At 42.5% G+C, this 23772-nt stretch overlaps 1 long non-coding RNA gene across 1 annotated transcript; it reads right to left on the reverse strand.

Moving 5' to 3' along the window:
- Nucleotides 1–1227: 1227 nt before the first annotated feature.
- Nucleotides 1228–23541, reverse strand: LOC310659639. The gene is made up of 3 exons (XR_014502894.1): nucleotides 23480–23541; nucleotides 4796–4922; nucleotides 1228–1567 (listed from the first exon to the last, which is right to left on the reverse strand). It is a non-coding gene; the product is annotated as an uncharacterized lncRNA (long non-coding RNA).
- Between the last annotated feature and the right edge of the window lie 231 nt (nucleotides 23542–23772).

The following is a 23772-nucleotide window of genomic DNA, read 5'->3' on the forward strand; positions in this document are numbered from 1 at the left end:
ATGCCCCACCACCCTCAGGCAAGCCCACCTGCCGGCCTACTTACTTAAAACCAGCCCAGGGTGGTAGTACTGCCTATCAGCTCCCTCCTCCTTAGGCCACATTCACACACTATGATGCCACTTTAAGCAGTCGTGGCTCCCCTCACCACCAAAGAATTCTGAGCTCTGTGGTTTCTTAAGGGTGCTGAGAGCTATTAGGAGACCCCTGTTCTGTTCCCAGAGCTACAGTTTCCAGGGCGGTTTGACAATCAATCCCTTTTCACAGGGGCATCTGAGAATTGTAGCTTTGCGAAGGGAATAGCGGTCTCCTGACAACTCTCAGCAGCCTTAACAAACTACAGCTCCCAGAACTCTTTGGAAGAAGTCCTTGTATAACTCAGCAGGGAGGCAAAAGTGGCCAAATTAGATTTAGTTAGCTCAGACTGACATTGGCTCCACCTGCCTTCCTCCTTGCCAGTCCCAATGAGCACCAATCACTACTGAGTGAAGGAGCTGTCCTACTTATAGTTTGTTCTAAAACAGGCAGTTGAGGCTGGAGTACGAAACATAGTTACCTGGGAGTAAGCCCCACTGACCTCAGTAAGACATTTTAAAGTATGCATGCCTAGGCTTTCACTGTAAATATCCCTTTGTACCTAAATAGTCCTTACACAACATATCTGTGTGGAGGGTGTGTGTGCAGACCTTGCGAGAACTTAAGAATAACCAGTGTCACAAAGGTCAAAGCGGATATTAAGAGGCTAAGTCTTCTCAGAGACATTACACAAGTTTTCCAATGGGTTAGATAAGGTAACTCTAGATCAACTCTATTCACACTGTTCAATTAAGCAAAGATTAGTGTGCATTCACCTTTAGTTCAACACAAAAATATGCTTCCATTAGGTAGTCTGACAGATAAACCATGTGGTCAAGAACTGTAATAGGAGAATATCTGGCAATTAATGAATAATAAGGCCTCTGTGTATTTATAGTTCTAAAGATGGGCTTGAGTATCGCCACCCATTGTAACGAAGTCTTTTCCTAGTTAGACTTCAAAATGTTCTACAAATAACTGGCCTTAAGGACAGATGGAGAGGGGGAATAAAAAAATAATGTAATAGGTAATAGCAAGCTTTTGGGGTTTGTTAAAATAAACTCATACTAGGAAGGTTGCCATTAGTTGTCTACTCTTATAGAAGCTATGTAGTCATACTCTGTGCACCCAGGGATTTATGTATTCATTTATTTCAATGAAGGAAGAAAGCAAGGAGAGAAACAACAAGACAAATAAGGACAACAAAGTTCCATTCTGGCCTTTAAAAAAAAATAATTCTGCATCTTTCTCTGTTTGCTTCCCTTTCTCCCCATTTTTATAAACATTAGGGTATGCCTGGGCATACCTCTTGCGCACGCCTATGACACCATGACAATTTCTTTCAGTTGCTTCTCATTTTCTGCAATGATAAGCCATGAATGATCTTAACAAGACTTGATACATCTATCAGTTTTCAGAGGCATGGATACCCATTGAGAAAACTGCCCGAGTCTCAAATGATAAACACTTCACGCTGGGGCAATTCTTTCTGTCCTGGAAAAAAGAAAAGAAGGTGTGATATGAAATGTTGTGATATTATATGACAATGTTCTTCCCACAAACCAGCACAAACTGTTCCTAGTAGTGTAATGGTTGGGGGCAGGAAAAAAGGAATTCAAGCACACTTTGTATTTTTCAAAGCTGTAAAAGAAAGTCTTGGGAAACTTATGTTAAAAAAGTAAGTTAGGCGAGTATTTAGCCTATAGAAAATTCAGGTGTAAGGAGTATGAGATTTCTATTAAGAAAGCATAAAATCAGGAGTCAGCAAACTTTTTCAGCAGGGGGCCGGTCCACTGTCCCTCAGACCTTGCGGCAGGCTGGACTATATTTTGGGGGGGCGGGGAGGGAGATGACTATGTTTGTTCCTTTTGTTAGGAAGTTGGGGGGGAGGAGTGTTATGTATTGGGTTTAACACATTTTATGTTACAAGGCGCGTTCTAACCAATCGTATAAGCATTGGTAGACGAGCCTGCTAATGGCAAGTAAGCACATGCAATTTCAACTGACAATGGTCAGTTCATGCTCGGCTTTATTATTGTGTTGTCCAGTCAGTTCGGTTCTTGTTTTCCTATGAGTGAGCTGTTGTCACTGACAAATGTTAAATAAGCATAGTTGAGGAACTTATATTGCCTTGGGCTTCTGACTTTTTCCGAACATTTAACATTGGTGACGAAGGTGGGATTGATGATCTCCTGCTGGCTGCCAGACGCCCAAGACCGCACCACAGCATGATTATACAATTGGTTATACAATTGTAACATGATTATACAATTCCCTTTTCTAATTGGAGAGCCAGTGTGGTGTAGTGGTTAAGAGCGGTAGTCTCGTAATCTGGGGAACCAGATTCACGTCTCCACTCCTCCACATGCAGCTGCTGGGTGACCTTGGGCTAGTCACACTTCTTTGAAGTCTCTCAGCCCCACTCACCTCACAGAGTGTTTGTTGTGGGGGAGGAAGGGAAAGGAGAATGTTAGCCGCTTTGAGACTCCTTAAAGGGAGTGAAAGGCGGGATATCAAATCTAAACTCTTCTTCTTCTTCTTCTTCTTCTTCTTCTTCTTCTTCTTCTTCTTCTTCTTCTTCGTTAGAACGCGCCTTGCAACATAAAATGTGTTAAACCCAATACATAACATCTCTAAAAAGCAGCTTCTCAAAGGAAATGTTTTACTCAAAAATAATTCTCAATATCCAAACTTGCAACTAATAAACAAACACGTCAGTGCCACTCATCCTGTATTTTCATTTACTGCCATCTGTTGTTGTCAAGAGTCATTCTATTTGTCCTCTGCTAGAAAGCTCCAGCAAGCTGATTACCAGCGATTCAACAGAGAGAACAATAGGAAATGCTGCTAGAACGAGCATCTAAGCATTATCAGTAATTCAGTGCATTCACATTACAGCAGCAGCCAGGAGTTCTGCCAGGAAGGAGAGGCACTGAGATCTGCAGGTACCATAATATGCACACAAACCACTTACAGCAATTCCACTCCCCCTGCCCCCAATTTATTGAGACCCAAACAAATCTTAAACTGTGCTTAAAAGTAAACTTTAGCAGAGCTGGAAAAGACTCTTGAGGAGGCTCTGTTTAAGTGGACAACACTGGGCTACATCAGCCAATGGCGTGACTCAGGTGTAAGGTGACTTCACCTGTACGAAATGGCTTCCCAGCACGCAGTTTGCCCAAACATCTGGTCTATCTTTGTTCAGACTGCTGATAATGTAGATACTGCTGAAGACACGACAAAGGGAAGCTTGCTCATATCAGACAAAGCGTGTTCTCCTTCATGGAGAGCACGTGTTGCGGTGGGGGCCGATAGAATGCTCCAAAGTTGTGGGGCAGGCGAATTGATCATTGGCCACTGTTGTGATTGGGCTTCCCTTGTTGTTGGGAAGATGTTAATGTTGCAGTTTGATGACTGACAGCCACAAATGTTAAAACTCCCTGCACGAGGCATAGAGCTTCCTCTTTTCGCTCCGTGCATCGGATTGCCCCCCCCCCTATATTTAGGGATGTTCGCTTTGACCTTGCTATGCCTGTCATGGGGTTGTCTGCTCTTGGGGCAGGGGCTCAGTAGGAATTTTGTCCATCTGGCTGATTGGCTGGGGCCATTTGGTTTTTGCCTACTGCGTAGCAAATCGTCACAACTTGTAAGGTTGTGGTTAGGCATTGGTTTATGGTTTGGTTGGTTGAGGGGCATGGATTGGCTGTGCCTGCCCCTCTAATGCTGCTGCTGCAAGGGATTCCATTAAAGGAATACAGGGGCTCACTATTGCTTTTGTCTGAACCCTGTCAAGGGGCCAGGGCCACGCAAGAGCCCCTGGTTGCATTTGGGGAGGGCTGAGGGCAGGTTCCCTGCTCTGTCGCTATCCCCAAATGTATTCCCCTTTTCTGACTTTCACAGGCTTGTGAAATGTCAGTCTGTCCCCTACTGGGGGGCAGATAGTCGCAACCAATGCCTAAGCAACCACTCACATTTTTTGTGTTTTAATAAAGTTGTGACCAAAATTATGCCAAAAACCTTAAACAAAAATTATCTGTGTTATGTGAGTTATTTGGGGTGGCTTGGGGACCTCGACACACAAATGTTTGTGGGTGGCTTTTATACGTCGTTCCAACAGCAACATCCCATATAATGGAATTTGCTTCCCCTATGGAAACAAATTCTTCCCATGGGCTAGATGGGCTTTTTTGCTTGATCCAGCAGGGATGCTCTTAACACGTTTCTGTAAAATGACTCCAGCTTTTTTTAAAAAAACCATATCCATTAAAGGAGTAGATTCACTATTATGTGGAGTGGCACAGATAGCTATGGGGACACTGTGGCAAGTGGGGTGGGCAATGTCTCTGGACCGGAAGAATTGCACACTGAGAAATAATGCCTTATAAGCTCACATTTGCTATGTCCTAAAGTGGGACGTGGATGACCTATAAGGCAGAGGCTGTAGGGTTTGAGGGGACACTACATTCCTGTTTGCCTTGGGAAGTAAAAAAAAAGAAATAAATCAAAAATCTGCCAACCCCATTTTGCTTGTTTCATTTATTTGGCCTTGAAGGGATTCCACCTGCCTCTGTAAACCACAGAGATGACAATCAAAGAAGAAGGGGACAGGAAAGCAGGAACTTGGAGTTTTGAAGCCCAAAGTGATGGGGAAAGCAAAATAGGCATGCTAAGATTATTATCTTTCCCCCGAACTCAAATGTACCTGTTACATAACTGACCTACCTGTAAAATCAGTGCACGGCTTCTTGAGTTATATCCTGCTAGAGAATGTAGAATGTGGTTGGGGTTTTTTTTAACAGCCTTGATTTCAAGAGATGGAGAGGATGCACATATATTGGAAGTGTGATGTCTGCGGAAATAAAAAAAAATATGTTGTCATTGTACAGGTTGTTTGGATTTAAATCTTTGCAGCTCTGCTAATGACCGTTTGCAGCAGTCGGGCTGCCTAACTGCATAAGCCACCTGCAGTTTAATATATCAAAGAAATGTAGCAAAGAGCTGCTAAGATTGCCATAAGGCTTATTGTCAACAATCTGCATAGATAGTTCTCTGGCACATGCTGTCTTTCTGTAGGACAAATCCGAGAACAAAATGAGTCGACCTTATTCACAAATGGTAAACAACAAACAGTCTGATGGTGTAGTTTGTGAGCCTCCACCCCACAGTTATTTTCTGAACTGCTATGCTATCAGGGAATATTCACACATAGAAACACTCACACTTCAGAGAGTGAAACAGAGCTGGCCTGGCCATCAGGTAATCTGAAATAGCAGCCTCAGGCAGTAGAATCTTGTGAGGTTTTGCCCTGCTCACCTCTGCAGCCACTGGGATTGCATGGTGGCTGTTTCTTCCAGCAAGATCTCATGAGATCTCTAGGAGATCTTGTTGGAAGAAGTCGCTGCTGCTCAACCCCAGTAAGCAAGGCTTCAGTGGTGGTGTTTTGCCTCAAGCAGCGAAACAGAACAGGGCACCCCTGGGGTGAATATATGCATGAACAAGACAATGCTGGAAAATAGTTCAGCTTTAGTGTGGGAACTGAACTGGTCAGTTCGGATGGGAAATAAACTTCACAGTCTGGGGGCAGGATGCTCTGAAGGTGGTAACCAAGGCACGGCTGTCTTACTACTCTGCCCCCCGATACAAGCATACTACAGTGTGTTCGTCACAGAGGTTTGGAGAAATTTATGCTTGCATCTTAGTTTATGTCAAGGCCCACCAGTTTTTACACACAACCTGCTACTAACAACTGTGAACGGAGGTGGCATTGCTTGCACTCCAGCACGCATATGTGCTGTTTATTTTCCTTCTTTGCACTTAATATCTTCTCCCCTCCCTCCATGTACAGTATTTTGTATCTCGTAAAAGGAGAACAAACTTTCCTGTCATTGGTCTTTTTTAAAATTAATTGCCATTTTAAACTTTAACAAAAACAGAAGGGGGAATAATTGAAGAAATAAAATAATAATTTGAATTTTAAAAATGAAACAATAATTTATTAATAATGTTAACAGTAACCAAACACACCCAATCAGATCACAGCATGGATACAGTAGCCATCAATAAATGCATCTTAAGCTAAACATTGAATTTAATATAAACCCCCTGGACGTATCCACATGAAACTGACATCCGTCTGAAATATGTTAGAATGTAGCCAGAGCAGTGTGCCTCTCAGAGTATTGCATAATAGATGGTGGGTATTTATCCTTCAAGTGTAAGTCTGTTAGCAACCATAAGGGCTCACCAAGTCCACTTTTGTTATCCTGCTATTAATCCCCATACTACAGGAATACGATTTAAAAGTTCCCGAACCTCTGCAAGGTTTTTTTGCCAGTGCAAAAGTGATATGAATAGCAACTTTAGACCAAAAAGAATATATCACTATACAAGCCTGTCATTGGCCTTGACAAAAGTCTTGCTCTGCACTTCTTGCTTTTCATTAACCCTAAACTTTCTGGAAGAAAATTGCAGTGAAAATGTAATAATAAAGTAATGCATAATAACAAAATAAGCGCCCCCCCCCCAATTGTTGTTTTCTCAATTTTGTTTAAAAGAACAGTTACATTTGTAGTACGGCACATTCTCTCTGAGGTGTTCATACAAAGAATATTGTAACATCACAAAATCACTGCATCCTGTGATCTAGCTCTCAGGCCAACAGCTTTGTACCTGGCATTGCTCAGGAATTCTGAGAAACCCAAAGGATCAGTGCAGTTTTGAAATTGCAGTCAACACTGCGAACCGGGTGTGAGGAACGTGTTGTTTGGCAGTTGGTGCTGGTTCTGTAATTTTATCTAGGTTATCATTTCTCACACCTACACAGGAGTCTTACCAAACGCTTACACTCAAACCTTTCAGTTAATTGCAAATTCTAATCTTCTTTTGTTTTGATAAGTAAGCATGTATGAGAATCTCTCATCAGCTGGTTTGTTTTTCACAGAGAATCAGCAAGCCTCAGTGATATATTTTAATCATGCATTCATGCCTTTTCTTAACAAGGAAGCAACTGCTGAGGTAACTTAGAGGCAGTATTTTAAATACTTGACTGAAGCTAGAGCTCATGGGAGGTGAAGGTTAAATATCAGAATGTCTGGAGTTCCTTTTCTCTAAACAGCGAGGCAGTTCATTCCTCAGGGGAAAGGGACAAGTTTCCTTTTGAGAGATGCTCATACAAGGAGTATGCTCCACAGTGACTGGTGATAATAAGAAGACTGAGCCTATATGTGAATATTGCTAGTCTGGAAAAATACCCCTATATCATGCTCCCTTCTCTTCTCAAAACATTTCCAAAGCCAATATAGCCCTGTACATACAACTCTTCCTCCTGGCTACATGCAAGACATAAAGAAGGAAGTGGGTCCATTTCCATTGACCCAGCCCCCATTTGTACAATATCACTGCAAAGCACTGTACATGTGTATACAGCTTTATACAAAATAAAAAAAATATTCCTTCCAGTAGCACCTTAGAGACCAACTCAGTTTGTTATTGGTATGAGTTTTCATGTGCATGCACAGGAAAGCTCATACCAATAACAAACTGAGTTGGTCTCTAAGTTGCTACTGGAAGGATTTTTTTATTTTGTTTCAACTACAGCAGACCAACACGGCTACCTACCTGTATCTACAGCTTTATACAGGGAGACTCTCCACACAATCGGTAATTGTGATCATAGTTCCTTAGAGGGTGGTGGGAGCCCATGTAAGAACAGGTATGCATGTATAGCTTTCCCATCATGCAACACACAAAGTGTGCCGACAATGGGCAGCAGGGATGAAAGATATGGCAAGGCATGGTCTCATTTTCACTCCATGTGTCTATACAAATGGGTGTGTATAGGAATAAGGCTCACCAATGTGACTATATCAGCATTCTATTTGATCCATATTGGGGAAGCAATGTATCAACCCAGTTGGATAATAATGATAGTGATAATAATTTATTTATACCCCCGCCCAGCTAGCTGGGTTTCCCCAGCAACTCTGGGCAGCTCCCAATAGAATATTAAAAGCATAATAAAACATCAAACATTAAAAGCTTCCCTAAACAGGGCTGCCTTCAGATGTCTTCTAAAAGTCAGATAGTTGTTTATTTCCTTGACATCTGATGGGAGGGCGTTCCACAGGGCGGGCACCACTACCAAGAAGGCCTCTGCCTGGTTCCCTGTAACCTCACTTCTTGCAGTGAGGGAACTGCCAGAAGGCCCTGGGAGCTGGATCTCAGCGTCCAGGCTGAATGATAGGGGTGGAGACGCTCCTTCAGGTATACTGGGCCGAGGCCGTTTAGGTCAGCACCAACACTTTGAATTGTGCTTGGAAATGTACTGGGAGCCAATGTAGGTCTTTCAGGACTGGTGATATATGGTCTCGGTGGAGGAGCTAAAAACACTGTATTTTTATTCCAGAAGAGGGAATTTTGCATCAAATTTCTGGTCTCTGCTGTCAGTATTGGAGAGATCTCAGGGAACAATCTTAGACAGGAGCATCTACACTTGTTTCCTCTCCTGATGAAAAATAGGCTCGCCCTCAAGTCTTGTTCTAGGGCAGTGGTTCTCAAAGAGGGTGGCAAGTGTGGTGGGAAGATTAAAGGACAATCAAATAAATCTTTGATAATTAAAATAAAGAGAGCAAGTACATCAAGTGATACTGAGGGCAATTCTAGTTGTGATCCAGAATCGCCATTCAAACAGAGTGCTGGAGAAGACTCACTGATAATTATATTTCGGGAATGGTTCATGTTCTTAGGTACCTGCATTGTGTTATACTTTCTGGATGTCCCATGATCATAACTGTCAGAACTTCCTGACAGTAAGAGCTGTTCGACAGTGGAATTTGCTGCCAAGGAGTGTGGTGGAGTCTCCTTCTTTGGAGGTATTTAAGCAGAGGCTTGACAACCATATGTCAGGAGTGCTCTGATGGTGTTTCCTGCTTGGCAGGGGGATGGACTCGATGGCCCTTGTGGTCTCTTCCAACTCTATGATTCTATGATTCTATATTATAAAGTAGATGTGTTGTATTTTACAAATCAAGCACTGCCAGGAATTGTTTCTTTTTGGTTTCCGATGTATTTATTATCAATTAAAAACATCGCCACCCGACCCCACCCCCACCTATCTTCCCTCCCTCCACCCCCCTCTTTTTTCTTTTTTTTCCTTCTCCCCCTAATGTCTCAACAAATGGATTTGTAAAAATGTTACATGGAAAAAATACGAGGCATTACACTTACTCCTGTAAAACAAGAAAATCCTTAATAAAATATATAAAAAAATAAATAAAATAAAAACTGTGTGGTGCAAGCAATTTTTTATTCTGAAAGTGTGACCCAGTTGCAGAGCATGTGCTTTTCATGCAGAAGGTCCCAGATGCAATCTCCAGCATGTTCAGGTGAAAGAGGTGACCTGGAGAGCTACTGCCAATCAATGCAAAAGTACTGAGGTAGACGGACCAATGGGCAGACTGAGTATAAGGCAGGGTTTAAGGGGCGGGTCTTGTGGATTTCATGAATTCTCCCATGCGTCTAGCACTGTTGCACACACATTGTTGCATGGAACGGCCCTCACCATTGCCATGTCTAGAGAAGCCTAATTTCTGGATTAGGGCATTGACTTGTAACTACATGTGACTCTGAACCCCATCAGAACCTATAGAACCGCATCAATACCTATAGAAGTCATTAACATATTGGGACTATTCTTTTGTAACATGGGATATTGTGCTTATGAGTGCCACAATTTGATGCTGTCCTGTCCCCATTCAGATTGCTTCCCTTTGTGATCATTCTACTGCCAACTGTAATGTAAGATTAACAAAGACTTCTCCTTTTCAGCAAAGATAATATAAAAGAATGGGGATGATTTGAAATTGTGTCTGCCGCAGATGGTAATCAGGGAGACATAACTACTTTACAGCGATGGAATTGCCGTCTTTGACTGTAATGTTGGATCAGAATGAAATCGACATTCAAATGCTGAAATCTTGTTGACAGCTCAGAGAATATTTGTTCAAAATTCATCTGCTGCCTTACAGATATTCCTAACTGTTCTAGGGACTCTTGGAGCTAAAGTAGAGAGAGAGAGTGAAAACAGCCTCATGGCTCTTTGTATTCAGGGAAAAAACACCTTTTGGTTTAGAAAGCTTTGGAGATGGATTTGACGTGTTTACACCACTTTTATAGTACTGCCCCTCTAGATAAAAACATGCCTACATAAAATGGGCTGGTGTATTACAGAGCTAAACCATAGTGTTCACTTCACTTTCTCTGCATTCTTCCAAAGAGCTGGATGCAGACACATCATACATTTAAAGCACATAGGTTCCCAGAAAGAATTGTGGGAATTCTAGTTTACCCAAACATGGAGAACAATTCCCAGAACCAACAAACTACAGTTCCTATGATTCTTGGGGTAGCAGGAGAAACCATGTATTTCAAATACACTTTAAATTTGGGGCATGTACGCTGATCATATGAAGCTGGTGTTGCTATATACTAAGCTAGACCATTAGCAGACCCAAGTGTCCAAGCGTCCCAATTTTCCAGGGACAGTCCTGAAAGTACAATAGCTGTACTGGTTTCTGATTGGATCCCGGAATGTCCTGCTTTCCCTTTTTCCTCTCCTCCATGACTTGGAGAACAATTAAATGTGTTGTGTGTAGGTGCAAAAACAGAGTCCTGTTTCTATGGAAAATAAAATGTTTGCACCCAATGAAGGAAATGGTGAAGCTGTCATATGAAGCCCGTCCTATAATTTTGAAGGAAAAGGTCAATGCAGAGGCAGATGGACCAATGACCTGGCCCACCATAAGGCATCTCCCCATATCCCTATAGAACACTACTGGGAGCGGGGAGGGCAAGAGAGAAATACAGTTTGGTTTGCTTACTAATTTGCCCTTTTCAGAACAGCAGGGGAACCAAAACATAGCTATCCTTTGAAATTCACATTTTGCACTGCAGTTTCCTGACCAACAAGAGAGCACAAAAGTATGTATATTAGGAGAAGTGTGCAAAAAAAATATGTGTATATTTGTGAAAACATCTTGCAAAAAGGCATTCTATAAGGGTAGACAGGTGTATATTAGGCACCATTGCATACACACAAATATGTATTATGCACTAAAATGCTGACAAACTTTTATGAGAATTTATTTATTTTTCCCGGTAAAAAGAAAGAGCAAACTGATACAGAAATGCAGCAAGCCGAACTTCGCGTTGGAAAAATGACTAAACTGAGAGGAACCAAAATTGACAGATCCATCCATCCCTAATAGCAGCCATGTACTAACCTACCCTCTAATTGCTGTGTTACATCGGCTGCTCCATTGCACGACACACAGAGAGCAGTTTTTACTGCAGTGCTTAATGGTTAATCAATGGGCACTGTCGCTTCAAAGGCATCGGATAAATCGCAGACGGTGCCCTCTGGGAGTGTTACGTTAGCAGGGAGCAAATGGTTGCTGAATGCAGCTCAGTCTGCCAACTGCGGGCGGCTTTGGAAAGTTTGCTTTAGTTAATTAATTAAATTAATTAATGTGTTACACAATGAGAAATGTCTCCGACACCTCCCTGTGTCGCTTCCAGCAGAACCTGGAATGAGCTGGTTATATCTCATCCCCACCAATAGCATTTATAGTTTTGGGATAGGTGGGTTGTTTTGGAGATGTTTTTAAAAGCACTGTTTCATTTTGAAATTTTCAAAAAAGCAGGTCAGCTGTGAGTTCACTGAATTCCCTTACGCAAGATGTTTAATCTTATCCACCCGCTTGTTATGCGTGTATGTGTGAACCCTCATACATGTCCAATCTGCATGAGGACCTCAGCATACCCTTCAGTAAGAAGCAGATGTGCGTTGTTTTAAATGTGTGTTTATTCTAACCCTTATACCCAGTAAAGAACAACTCACACCAAGAGCTAGGGAAAGATTGGTTTATTGCAAGGGAAGGAAAACATGTGTGCTATGTGGAAGAAGAAGAAGAAGAAGAAGAAGAGGAGGAGGAGGAGGAGGAGGAGGAAGAAGAGGTAGTGGAGGAGCTTGGATTTGATATCCTGCTTTATCACTACCCTAGTCTCAAAGCGGCTAACATTCTCCTTTGCCTTCCTCCCCCACAACAAACACTCTGTGAGGTGAGTGGGGCTGAGAGACTTCAGAGAAGTGTGACTAGCCCAAGGTCACCCAGCAGCTGCAAGTGGAGGAGCGGAGACGCGAACCCGGTTCACCGGATTACGAGTCTACCGCTCTTAACCACTACACCACACTGGCTCTCGACAGTAAGGTACAATGGCATGTAAATGTACTATGTGAAATGATCTGGAAGCTGCAGTTAGTGCAGAATGCTGCAGCTTGATTGCTGACAGGGGTGAGGCCTTGTCAGCGTATGACACCCGTGCTCAGAGATCTGCACTGGTTGCCAATTTGCTACTGGGCTGGGTTCAAGCATATAAAAACCCTCAACAGCTTGGGACCAGTTTATCTACAGTATCACCTTACCCCACATGTGCCCATTCAATGGCTTTGATCGGTGGAATTGGCACTACTACAATTGATGCGTAATGCCCATTCTGAATTTGTAAGAAGTCCATTGTTTACTATGGCAGCACTTACACGTTGGAACTTCCTGCCTCTTGAGACCAAGCTGGAACCTCTTTTTGGCACCTGCTAAAGACATTCTTGTTTAGACAAGTTTGCCCAGATGATTAGAAATTTGAGGTAATTTTAAAATCTGTTTTAGTATTTTAACTTTTGTACATTTTGAAGTATTGCTGTACTTTCTTCCTTGGTTTTCTTGTTTTATCTTTGTGTAACCTGCTTTGAGGGTTGTTGTTGTTTTGCAATCAAGCAGTGTAGGAATTTTATTAAATAATAACAATAATGCCGAGTGCAAATAATCATTGATGTATCAAAACATGCTGCTCTAAAGATAAAATGACCCTTACACCACAGAAATTTATAGAAAGTGAGATTAACAGAGAATTTATGGAACTCACAAAGAAAAAGGATAGGAGCAAAGATTATATCTTATTCAGCACCAACAAACTACAGTTCCCAGGATTCTTTTGGGAAGTCATGTGTTTAAAATGTGCTTTAAATATATGCAGCCCCCCCCCCGCCACCGCCGCAACGCACCAGAGTGCAATTCCGGCAGCTCTTTTGCCCTGCTTTGTACAAGAAGTCTGTTCACTCAGCAAAGGAAGTCACCAAGCAGGATTGTGGCTAAAGTGGCCTGAGTGGGTGGGGAGTGGCATGTGGCGAGCCCAGCATCTTGTCACATAATTTTGGTTTCAAGATGGCAGTAGCAGCGTCTGGGTTGGCGACTGAGGCAGTGAGTTCCGTCACCATTTTTCCTAGAAAAAAAGCACTGACTACAGTTTATGGTGGGACCTGGGTGGCACTGTGGGTTAAATCACAGAGCCTAGGACTTGCCGATCAGAAGGTCAGCAGTTCGAATCCCCGCAATGGGGTGAGCTCCTGTTGCTCGGTCCCTGCTCCTGACAACCTAGCAGTTCGAAAGCACGCCCAAAAGTGCAAGTAGATAAATAGGTACCGCTCCGGCGGGAAGGTAAACGGCATTTCTGTGCGCTGCTCTGGTTCGCCAGAAGCGGCTTAGTCATGCTGGCCACATGACCCGGAAGCTGTACACCAGCTCCCTCGGCAAATAAAGCGAGATGAGCACTGCAACCCCAGAGTTGGTCACGACTGGACCTAACGGTGAGGAGTCCTTTACAGCATATGGTATGAACATAGCCTACATACTATGTTGCTCTGCCCATACTGATGCCCACTTTGAGAATCAACCCCACTCTAATCTACAAAGTTCAACCCATTCATCTGTATGGCAACAACCCAGGAGAACAGACCCAGCTTTTGGGGTTGTAAGCATTTTATTTTTAATGATGTTACTTGAGCAGTTAAGAAAATGCTCCGACTATTGCTCGGAACAGCAAAAACAAAGGGTATAATTGGATGAGGAATTGTGAATCAATGTTTAGCTATGGGTTGGTTATACATGAACCTAGAACCATAAACTATGATACTGCCAGGAAATCAATTAAGAGTAGGTTAAAAGAGGCTGACCTGCAATTAGGCATGGAGTGCATTTTTTAATATATCATTTTCTTGGTGGAACATTATATATATAAACACACTTTCACATATTTTCTTCATTATTCTGCTTTCTGGTCCTTGAACAAGGCTTTTGATTCCCGCAGGTTTCTAGTTATTGCCTACTTGGAAGAAAGGCACGTGAAATCCCCCAAATCAGTTTCTTCATGATCAGCTGATAGTTGACTGGGATTTGTAGTATGTGACATGGTGTTAGCTGCCCACAAAAGAATCTTGGGAGTGCTAGTATTGGACTATGACCTGGGAAACTAGAGTTCCAATTTCCCCTCAGCCAGGGTGACTTTAGGCCAGTTGCCATCTCTCAGCCTAACCTACCTCACAGGGTTGTTGTCAGGGTAAAATGAGGGAGGAACGAACCATGTACACCACCTTGAGCTCCCTGGAGGAAAATGTGGCATTTAAATGTAATAAACGGTGGTCAGGGACAAGGAAACTCAGGGGTTCAATATATATTTAAAGATAAATCCCATGACCTCTGCTACTTTGAAGCACAGGGTGGTAGCCAACTACAGTGGTACCTCGGGTTAAGTATTTAATTTGTTCCAGAGGTCCGTTCTTCACCTGAAACAGTTCTTAACCTGAAGCACCACTTTAGCTAATGGGGCCTCCTGCTGCTGCCGTACCGCCGGAGCACGATTTCTGTTCTCATCCTGAAGCAAAGTTCTTAACCTGAAGCACTATTTCTGGGCTAGCGGAGTCTGTAAACTGAAGCATATGTCACCTGAAGCGTATATAACCTGAGGTACCACTGTATCTTGTTCCATCAATGTCAGGATTCCCACTGGTGCAGTTGAACTCTATCCCTTCTCCTTTCCCTCTAAGTCAGTTTTGAGGGGTGGGATCCCCCAACCCTCCAGAGAAATTTGGGGGGACTGCAGAGTCAGTGCTTGTGGGGAGAAGAAAAAGGGAGAAAGTTCCACTGAGTAAGTGGAAATCCTTGAGCTGATGGCACAAGCTAGCTGGATGCCACCGAACATCTATAGTATTAAGAGATAACGGAGGTGGAAGGGAAACAATTGAAAGCCATTTCCTTTCACAATGGTTTGCAACAATAAAAAAAAAGTGTCTTTGCACTCCAAATCTGCAGTTCCTTTCTCTTAGTCATGTCTTGCTCATAAATAAATGACAGCTTTTCCAAAATCCGCAGCTCTTTGTTGGCAAAATGTGCTTTGAATCAAAGAACCGTGTTTTCTTCCAGTCCAAAAAACACTCAGCTGGAGCTGTTTCCCCCGCCTGCCCCCACTTCTCATATTTCCAAATCTATTTTCTCCCCTTCTGCATTTGTTTTATTTCCTGGAATTATTTTTCTTGCCTCCCCACCCTTCAGCTTTGATTACAGGCTGCTGCAGTTTGCTTCCTTCGAGTGCCCCACACAGACGAAATAATTTAGTTTTGCTACTTGCTCTGAGAAGCGCAGTACATTAAGTGTGAGACATGACTAGGCCGGTGCCAAACACAATCTCTTGCAGAGAGGAAGTGCAGGAGCCTTTATTTGAAGAGTTATTTATGTATTGAATTGATTTAAATAGAGCATCCACTGTGGCAAACACAGTGTCCCGAAACTGCTTTATGAATACATTCAGGTCTCTGGGAAGTAACAAGGATTTCTCTCTCCTGTCAACTCTCACGTTTTTTAGCCGGAAACTTATTCTTATGAGTGACATCTCAGAGAGGCACCTTAACTGCTTCTGCAAGCAGGAGATCTCCGTGATTAAAGCTAAGTGGCAAACTGCCTATCATTATGATGGACGGTGTTTGGAAGAAGGGAAGACCTGTATACTAGGAGAGTGTTGTGATGTGTATTTGCGCCCACTGTGCATATATGATAAGAGAGGCTAGAGAGAAGGCGGGGCCAAGAGGCAGCGATGAAAAAGCCAGGCTGGAGAAGAAGCCAGGGTTCTCGTCTACCTGCTGGTCTCCCAGAACCAGAAGCGGTGTGAAGAGGTTGGAGCAGAGACAGATATGGCAACGAAGTCTCAGAAGGGGAGAATTTGAAAGGTGGCGCTTTGTCCTGGATCTTAGACAAGACAATGAAAAAATTGTGCTCAACAACTTTGGGGTCCTCCTATAAAAAGCTTTTGGGGTGTCGTGGTTTTGAAATATGGCAACCCTAACTTAGGGAACTGTGGACAGGAGGGCACCTTCAGTCCCCACAACCATCTCATAAGGGCAAGATCTACCGGGATGAGTTGCTGTGTTCACTAGGCTTGGCCTCCTGAGTTGACTTTGTTTCCTTGAATAAAGAGATAACTTCACTGACACAATATGATTTATTGCTAACCTGCTCTTGACTACTGCTTCTGACACCTGTCCACTTTCCACCCCCTTTATAATGCTTTTTATTTTATTTTAATTTTTGCCAAATGTGTAAAACTGCATGCATACAAGTGAAATGCACATAAGTTTGAGTTACCTGTATAGTCATTGCAATATATGTGGCACAGATATGTAGGATAAAATTTTAACAGAATGATAAACAGTGTAGAGAGTTAAGTTGCAACCAGGAGTGACCTGTTATGTTTGGGGTGGCATCTCTTTCTATGTGAAATGAACATGGAAGCAAATGAATATATTTCAACACAAATACCTCAAGTCAGAATAGGCTGTAAGATGCAGTCAGATCGGCTCATCTGCTGCCGCTTCTCTAAGAGATGACATTAAGCCAGCTGCAGAGGCTGATTACCCATTTGGCAAAGATGATTTGGTAATTAAAGCTGAGATTAATTAACTCATCAGGAGAAAATGGGGACAGCTAAAGCACTTCTACCAGGTATGCTTCTAGCAGGCTCTGGATGGCATTTGTGAGGAGCCATTGAATGAGGAGTTATAGCAAGTCAACATGCTGGCTTGCCCTTTTCCAAACTGCATTAACTTAAAAGATAAGGAAAATATGTACTGCTACAGTTTTGTGGGCCACATTTTCAAATGGTGTGGTCTCACTTGAAATTAAATCAGAGAGGCGCCATAGCTCAGTGGTCTAGTGGAGGACTTGTAGATGATTGACTGAGTGAACTCAAAGAGTGCTCACTAACAGATTCTCATCATACTGGTGGGTGGGTGGTAACAAGTGAGGTGCCACAGGATTCTCTCCTTGACCATTGTTGTTCAACATCTTTATAAATGACTTTGTTGAAGGTGAGCCAGTGTGGTGTGGTGGTTAAGAGCGGTAGACTCGTAATCTGGTGAACCAGGTTTGTGTCTCTGCTCCTTCACATGCAGCTGCTGGGTGACCTTGGGCTAGTCACACTTCTTTGAAGTCTCTCAGCCCCACTCACCTCACAGAGTGTTTGTTGTGGGGGGGGGGAGGGAAAGGAGAATGTTAGCTGCTTTGAGAATCCTTCAGGTAGTGATAAAGCGGGATATCAAATCCAAACTCTTCATCATCATCATCATCATCACATTTATAGAAGACATGAAGCTGGGTGGGGTAGCCAATGAGGAATAATCAGCTGCACAAATACAAGATGAGGGACAGCTGGATTGCCATTAGTGCATCAAGAAAGGATCTAAGAGTCTTAGAAATGCATAGATTTAACATGAGTCAACAGTGTGAGGCAGCAGCGGTGGCAGCAGGAAAAAAGAAGCACAAAAAGCTAATACTATTCTAGGCTGCATCAACAGAAGAGTAGTATCCTGATCAAGAGAAGTCATAGTCTTGCTCTGTTCTGCATTGGTCAGACCACACCTGGAGTACTGTGCTCAGTTTTGGGTGCCACATTTTAAGAAGGATATTGACAAGCTGGAATATGTGCAGAGGAGGGTGACCATGATGCTCGAGGGTCTGGAAACCAAGCCTTATGAAGAACGGTTGAGGGAGTTTGGTATGTTTAGCCTGGTAAAGAGGAGATATAACAGCCATCTTCAAATATTTAAAGGGTTGTCACATAGAGAGTGGGAGGGTGGATCAAACTTGTTTTCTTCTGCTCTGGACGGTAGGACATGAACCAATAGATTCAGGTTACAAGAAAGGAGATTATGACTAAACATCAGGAAGAACTTCTGACAATAAGAGCTGTTCAAGAGTGAAACAGACTTCCACAAGAGGTGGTTCCCTGGATGTTTTTTTGGCAGAGGTTGGATGGCCACCTGTCATGGGTGCTTTAGTTGAGTTTCCTGCATCCTACAATTTTGTGATTCTATGATTTGCAAGCAGGAGGTTGCAAGTCTGAATGCCTAACACTTACTGTTAAAGAAAATATGGATCAAGTACCACGTGTTTGGGAAAACTTTTCAGCTAGATGACCACCTTCCCTTCTGGGCAGCCAACCAAAGACTATATGCCAGTGACAAAAGTGAGCAGAGCAATGAATGTGAATATTACATTTGTGCAGTTGGCTGGTTTCTATTCATACTCCTTCACTCAAAAGTAAGTGGTATTTATTTTAATGGGGCTTTCTCCCAAGTATATGAGTAGTACAGGACTGTAGCCTAAGATATGATATAAACAAACAAACAAACACAGCTATATTTCATCCTTGCTAATCATTATACAGCACCCAAATGTTTTCTTGTGTACTTGGTATCTTCCACTCTCCCAGCTTGAGGATATTGACATTTAAGGAAAGAAAGCTATTTCACTGTGATAGCAAATCAAGGCTTCATCTACTGTAAACATTTGCAGTATATTAAAACATTGCATTGTTCAGACCATTGCTTTCAGTGTGATTAATTAGTTTCAAATGGCTGTGATTTTCTGTTTGGAGGCAGTTCAGAGGAGTAAAATTCTGTATCTGATTTATAACTCTTAAAAGTGAAGGTTGGTCTGCAATAAAGATTGCCTGGCCCATCCAGCAATGGAGTGTTGGCTTCCTGGTGAATTATGACTTTATTATCTACAGCTACACACAAAAAAGCAGCGTCAGTATGCATCATTTCATGTCTGTGTGACATAGTTTATTTGTGTTCCAGTAGGCTGCAGTACCAAAGTTAAGTAACTGATAGGCTGTCACGGCTTCAACGAGCTTCACTAATTCCCATCTTCCAGCAAAACCACTCCTATTTTCTTGGATTGTGCTTCCTTGTCATGAAGAAGTATGGGGTGATTTGGTGTACCAGATAGGCAAGTCCTTGCTTCCTTTCCCAGAAGAAAGTAGAAAGCTCTATTGGCCAGATAAGTTCAGACAATATTTAGTTAGTTGTTTTGTTGCCAGTTTAGATGACTGTTCAGCTTGGATTTTTTATTTTATTTTATTTTAATATGGATAAAAAAGATTAGGAGGATCCTTCTGTCAACACCTGTCTGTACTGGTAGATCTCCTTCATGACTATTTAATGCTTTCATTTATCACTTTGTTGTTGTTGTTTAGTCGTTTAGTCGTGTCCGACTCTTCGTGACCCCATGGACCAGAGCACACCAGGCACTCCTGTCTTCTTTGTTGACTATGAGGGCCACTCCATTTCTTTTGCGGGATTCTTGCCCACAGTAATAGATATGATGGTCATCCAAACTGAATTCGCCCATTCCCGTCCATTTTAGTTCACTGATGCCCAGGATGTCAATATTTATTCTTGCCATCTCATTTTTGACCACATCCAATTTACCAAGGTTCATGGTTCTTACATTCCAGGTTCCTATGCAATATTTTTCTTTACAGCATTGGACTTTCCTTTCGCTTCCAGGCATATCCGCAACTGAGCGTCCTTTCAGCTTTGGCCCAGCCGCTTTATCAGCTCTGAATCTACTTGTACTTGTCCTCCGCTCTTCCTCAGTAGCATGTTGGACGCCTTTCGACCTGAGGGACTCATCTTCCAGCGTCATAACTTTTATATGCCTGTTGCCTTTGTCCATGGAATTTTCTTGGCAGGGATACTGGAGTGGCTTGCCAGTTCTTGCTCCAGGTGGATCACATTTGGTCAAAACTGTCCACTATGACCTGTCCATCTTGGGTGGCCCTGCACAGCATAGCTCATAGCTTCTCTGAGTTATTCAAGCCCCTTCGCCACGGCAAGGCAGTGATCCATGAAAGGGTTACCACATTTATATCCTGCCTTTTTTTAAAAAAAAAAAGTGTTGAAGCCAGTTTATAGGATTCTCTTCACAACAAGTAGTAAGGTAGGCTAGACTAACAGACAGTGACCAGCCAAAGGTCATACAAGGTACTGAACCCTTCATAATATCAAGATGCATATGGAGAGACACCACATTCATTCACTCATGTAAACAAAATACTTGGTGCTAAAATCCTATACTCTGCAGTGTTTCACAATTTGCCTTCTGACATGCAGCCCCTTCCACACCGTCCTTGAAAAAGCAGCACAGGGCTTGAAAAAGTGACTTTCTTACCTCACTGACTGATCTTTTAACATTTCTACAATCCCATCTCCAGACTGTCAATTGAAAATAGAAAGTTGGATTTAATTTATTTTGTTGGGATCCAGTGGAAACTGGCTCCAGTATATATGCTTTGAAAGGTCATATTACTTGTTCATGTTAATACATAGCTCATGCATTCCCATATACTTTATAGTCTCATTTGAGAATCCATTAAGAAAGTCTCTAGTCCTCATAAAAATGGAGTAGAAACAAAGAGACGATGAAAGGGATAGCTTTTAATCATCGTTTTTATCATCGTTTTGATATTTCCCTTTCAGGAATATCAGTTTCACTATGGAAACCATGAAATCATGCTAACGGCTCCGCTAGCTTCACTGAGGTAGTTGCCAGTCTCACAGACACTTAGTGGTCCCTGATTATCCAGACTTCTTCTTCTTCTTCTTCTTCTTCTTCTTCTTCTTCTTCTTCTTCTTCTTCCAGGCATCCACTCTTGATAAATCATTTTGTTCCTGTATTGTCTTCGGCCGAGTGACAGAGAGGATTGTTGACACAAGAAGTCAAATTATAGAAAACAGGGGGCATTTTGGTAAGGCTCCATCTGCACTACACGCGGGAAGCAGTATCATCATGCTGTCCAACTTTCGGAAACCCAAAACCAGAACTCACATCTTCCAGGAGGCACTTCTGGGTGAGTAACCTGACCTGCACTTTTTGGGGGAGGTGAGATCTTGCATGGCACCCAAAACCACACATTTTTTGGCACCACGCAAGAGCGCGGCCACCGCAAAACTGCTTGGGGGGGGCAAAAGTGCAGTGTGAGACTGTGTGAGACCATGGCACTCAAAATGGCCACTGCAATCTTGCACAAGAAAACAGGATGTCCTGTTTTTTTCTAGGGCACTTGTATCATGTCTCTTTAAACAGGCATGGCTTCTCTTAGAGAATCATGGGAACTGTAGTTGATTAAGGATGCTGGGAATTGTTAGGCAACTCTGATTCAGAAGGAAACCTATAGTCTCCAAAGTACCTTGGGAAGAAACTTAATAGTCCTACATGGGTCCCTCTGAATGTAATGGTCAGTGTGTGTTGGACTGTGTGTTGAACATCTTGACAGCTATTGTTAGATGTGCAACACATCAATGTTTCTGATGCAAGTGTCAAAGCATTCATCATTTTTTGCTAGACCACAATGCCTTGGACCCCAACCACAAAGGCTTGGTGAATATTTTCAGTGGAATATTGGATAGCAAGGAAAATGTGAATGATGAAACAGAAGAGATAGGAAAGACCACTTAACAGTCAGGTGTCCCCCCCACCCAATAGTGTGACAATGAGAAAATTGCAGCAAGCTATTACAATCAAAGTGTTAACAGAAGGTGTCTGTCGCAAACAAAGCTCACCACATAGATGCATACTCGTTCAGACAGAAAATACTGTTGCTTCTTTCAGCAGACAGAGTTCCAGGGATCAATATAATATTTTCAGCATGAGCTATGCAAGTTGCCACCAACTGTGCTTGGTTCAAACACAAAGCTAATGAGAACGAGTGACAAGCCCATTCTAGTCACTGGGAAGGTAAAGCTGCTCAGGCTGAAGGCAGAGCTAATGTGCTTATTCATGATCTAGAAGGAGGACTATTATGCTACCTAATATCATCAGAGTGGAATTGGTAGGATGGACCTTTAGAATGAGTCATAAAAGCAGAAGCAATCCTTCAAAGAATTGGGTTTGATGGGGCTTAAGCATGGATAGGCAAACTAAGGCCTGGGGGCTGGATCTGACCCAATCGCCTTCTAAATCCGGCCTGCAGACGGTCCAGGAATCAGTGATTTTACATGAGTAGAATGTGTGCTTTTATTTAAAAAGCATCTCTGGGTTATTTGTGGGGCATAGGAATTCATTCATATTTTTTTATAGTCCGGCCCCCCACAAGGTCTGAGGGACAGTGGACCGGCCCCCTGCTGAAAATGTCTTAAGCCCTGGGCTTAAGAAATGAAGGCTAGCATATGAGAACAAACACAAACTATCTTAATGAGCGAGCTCAGCTCCTCGCAATGCATTTGCTCATTAAGGCTGCATACAAACAGGACCTCTTTTATGAGTTCCCCATCGTGCTCTTGTGCAATTCATATTGACAGAGAAAAGTGCACATTGATTTATGATGGGTCACAGAAGATGCCTTCCCTGCAGTCCATGTGCTGAACCTGGTCAGACTGGTAATTAACTCTTGCTTCAGTTTTAGCAATGGAACAGACGTCTCTGGCTCTGCCAAACCCGAGGGCAGCAGGCTAGCTTTGGGAACAGAAGGCTGGTTTGATTTCATTTGATTATTTAATTTCTACCCCACTTAATATATTAAAGGTATCTCCAAATGGTGTGCAAAAAACTGAACTAACAACAGATGACTTAAACAAATTATTACAGTTATTTATAAAAATGTTACATTACTACAAAATTGCTAATATATACAAATCAGTATCAACTCAGGCATACCCTCCCTCTCAGCCTTTGGGTTCTTGCTCAGGATCCAACATTTGTGACTCATGCTTTCTAGGCACAGGGAAAAGCGGATAAGCCCTAGACAACACAGCCAGCCAGCAAGAAGAAAGCATGGCAGCCACTAGGGCAACAAGGATAGGAATGGCAAAAATGAAGTACCTGACTGCAGAGACTTTCTAGTGGCACCCAGGAACATGTTTATGATTTCAGAATGTAAGATGTATTTATTATAAGATACACTTTCCTTCCTCAACGTGGTTTTGGACTACAACTCCCATCAGCTTCAGCCACCATCTGGAAGGCCCCAGGCTAAGAAAGGCTGAGATATGCAAAGGTGTTACGTGACTCATGCTATAACTCGTTACAGTGGAACCTTGGTTGTCAAACGCTTCGGAAGCCAAACAATTTGGAACTCGAAAGCCAACAACCCGGAAGTGAATGCTTCCATTTTTGAACGTGCCTTGGAAGTCGAACAGCTTCTGAGGTGCATTTCTCCATTTTTAAAAAGAAATTTGCTGACCTGCAATTGTGCCTCAGTTGTTGAAAGTTTCAGAAGTCAAGCGGTCTTCTGGAACGGATTACGTTCAACAACTGAGGTTCCACTGTATAGCAGTTCTTTTGGAATTGCTATAATAATTCCAGAACTTCTGGAATCATCTGGTGTGTATTGTAACATTCCAAATTGTATTTGTTTCTTTTTAAAATCCATTGAAAAAAATCCAATTTATATCACCCTTATGATAAAAGTGTCTCTCTTCCCTTTCTCTCTCCTTTTTTAAATAATAAAAACAACAACACTGTTTATCACCCAAG

The sequence above is a fragment of the Podarcis tiliguerta genome (assembly GCF_965153285.1).
Source record: "Podarcis tiliguerta genome assembly, chromosome: 11".
NCBI lineage: Eukaryota > Metazoa > Chordata > Lepidosauria > Squamata > Lacertidae > Podarcis > Podarcis tiliguerta.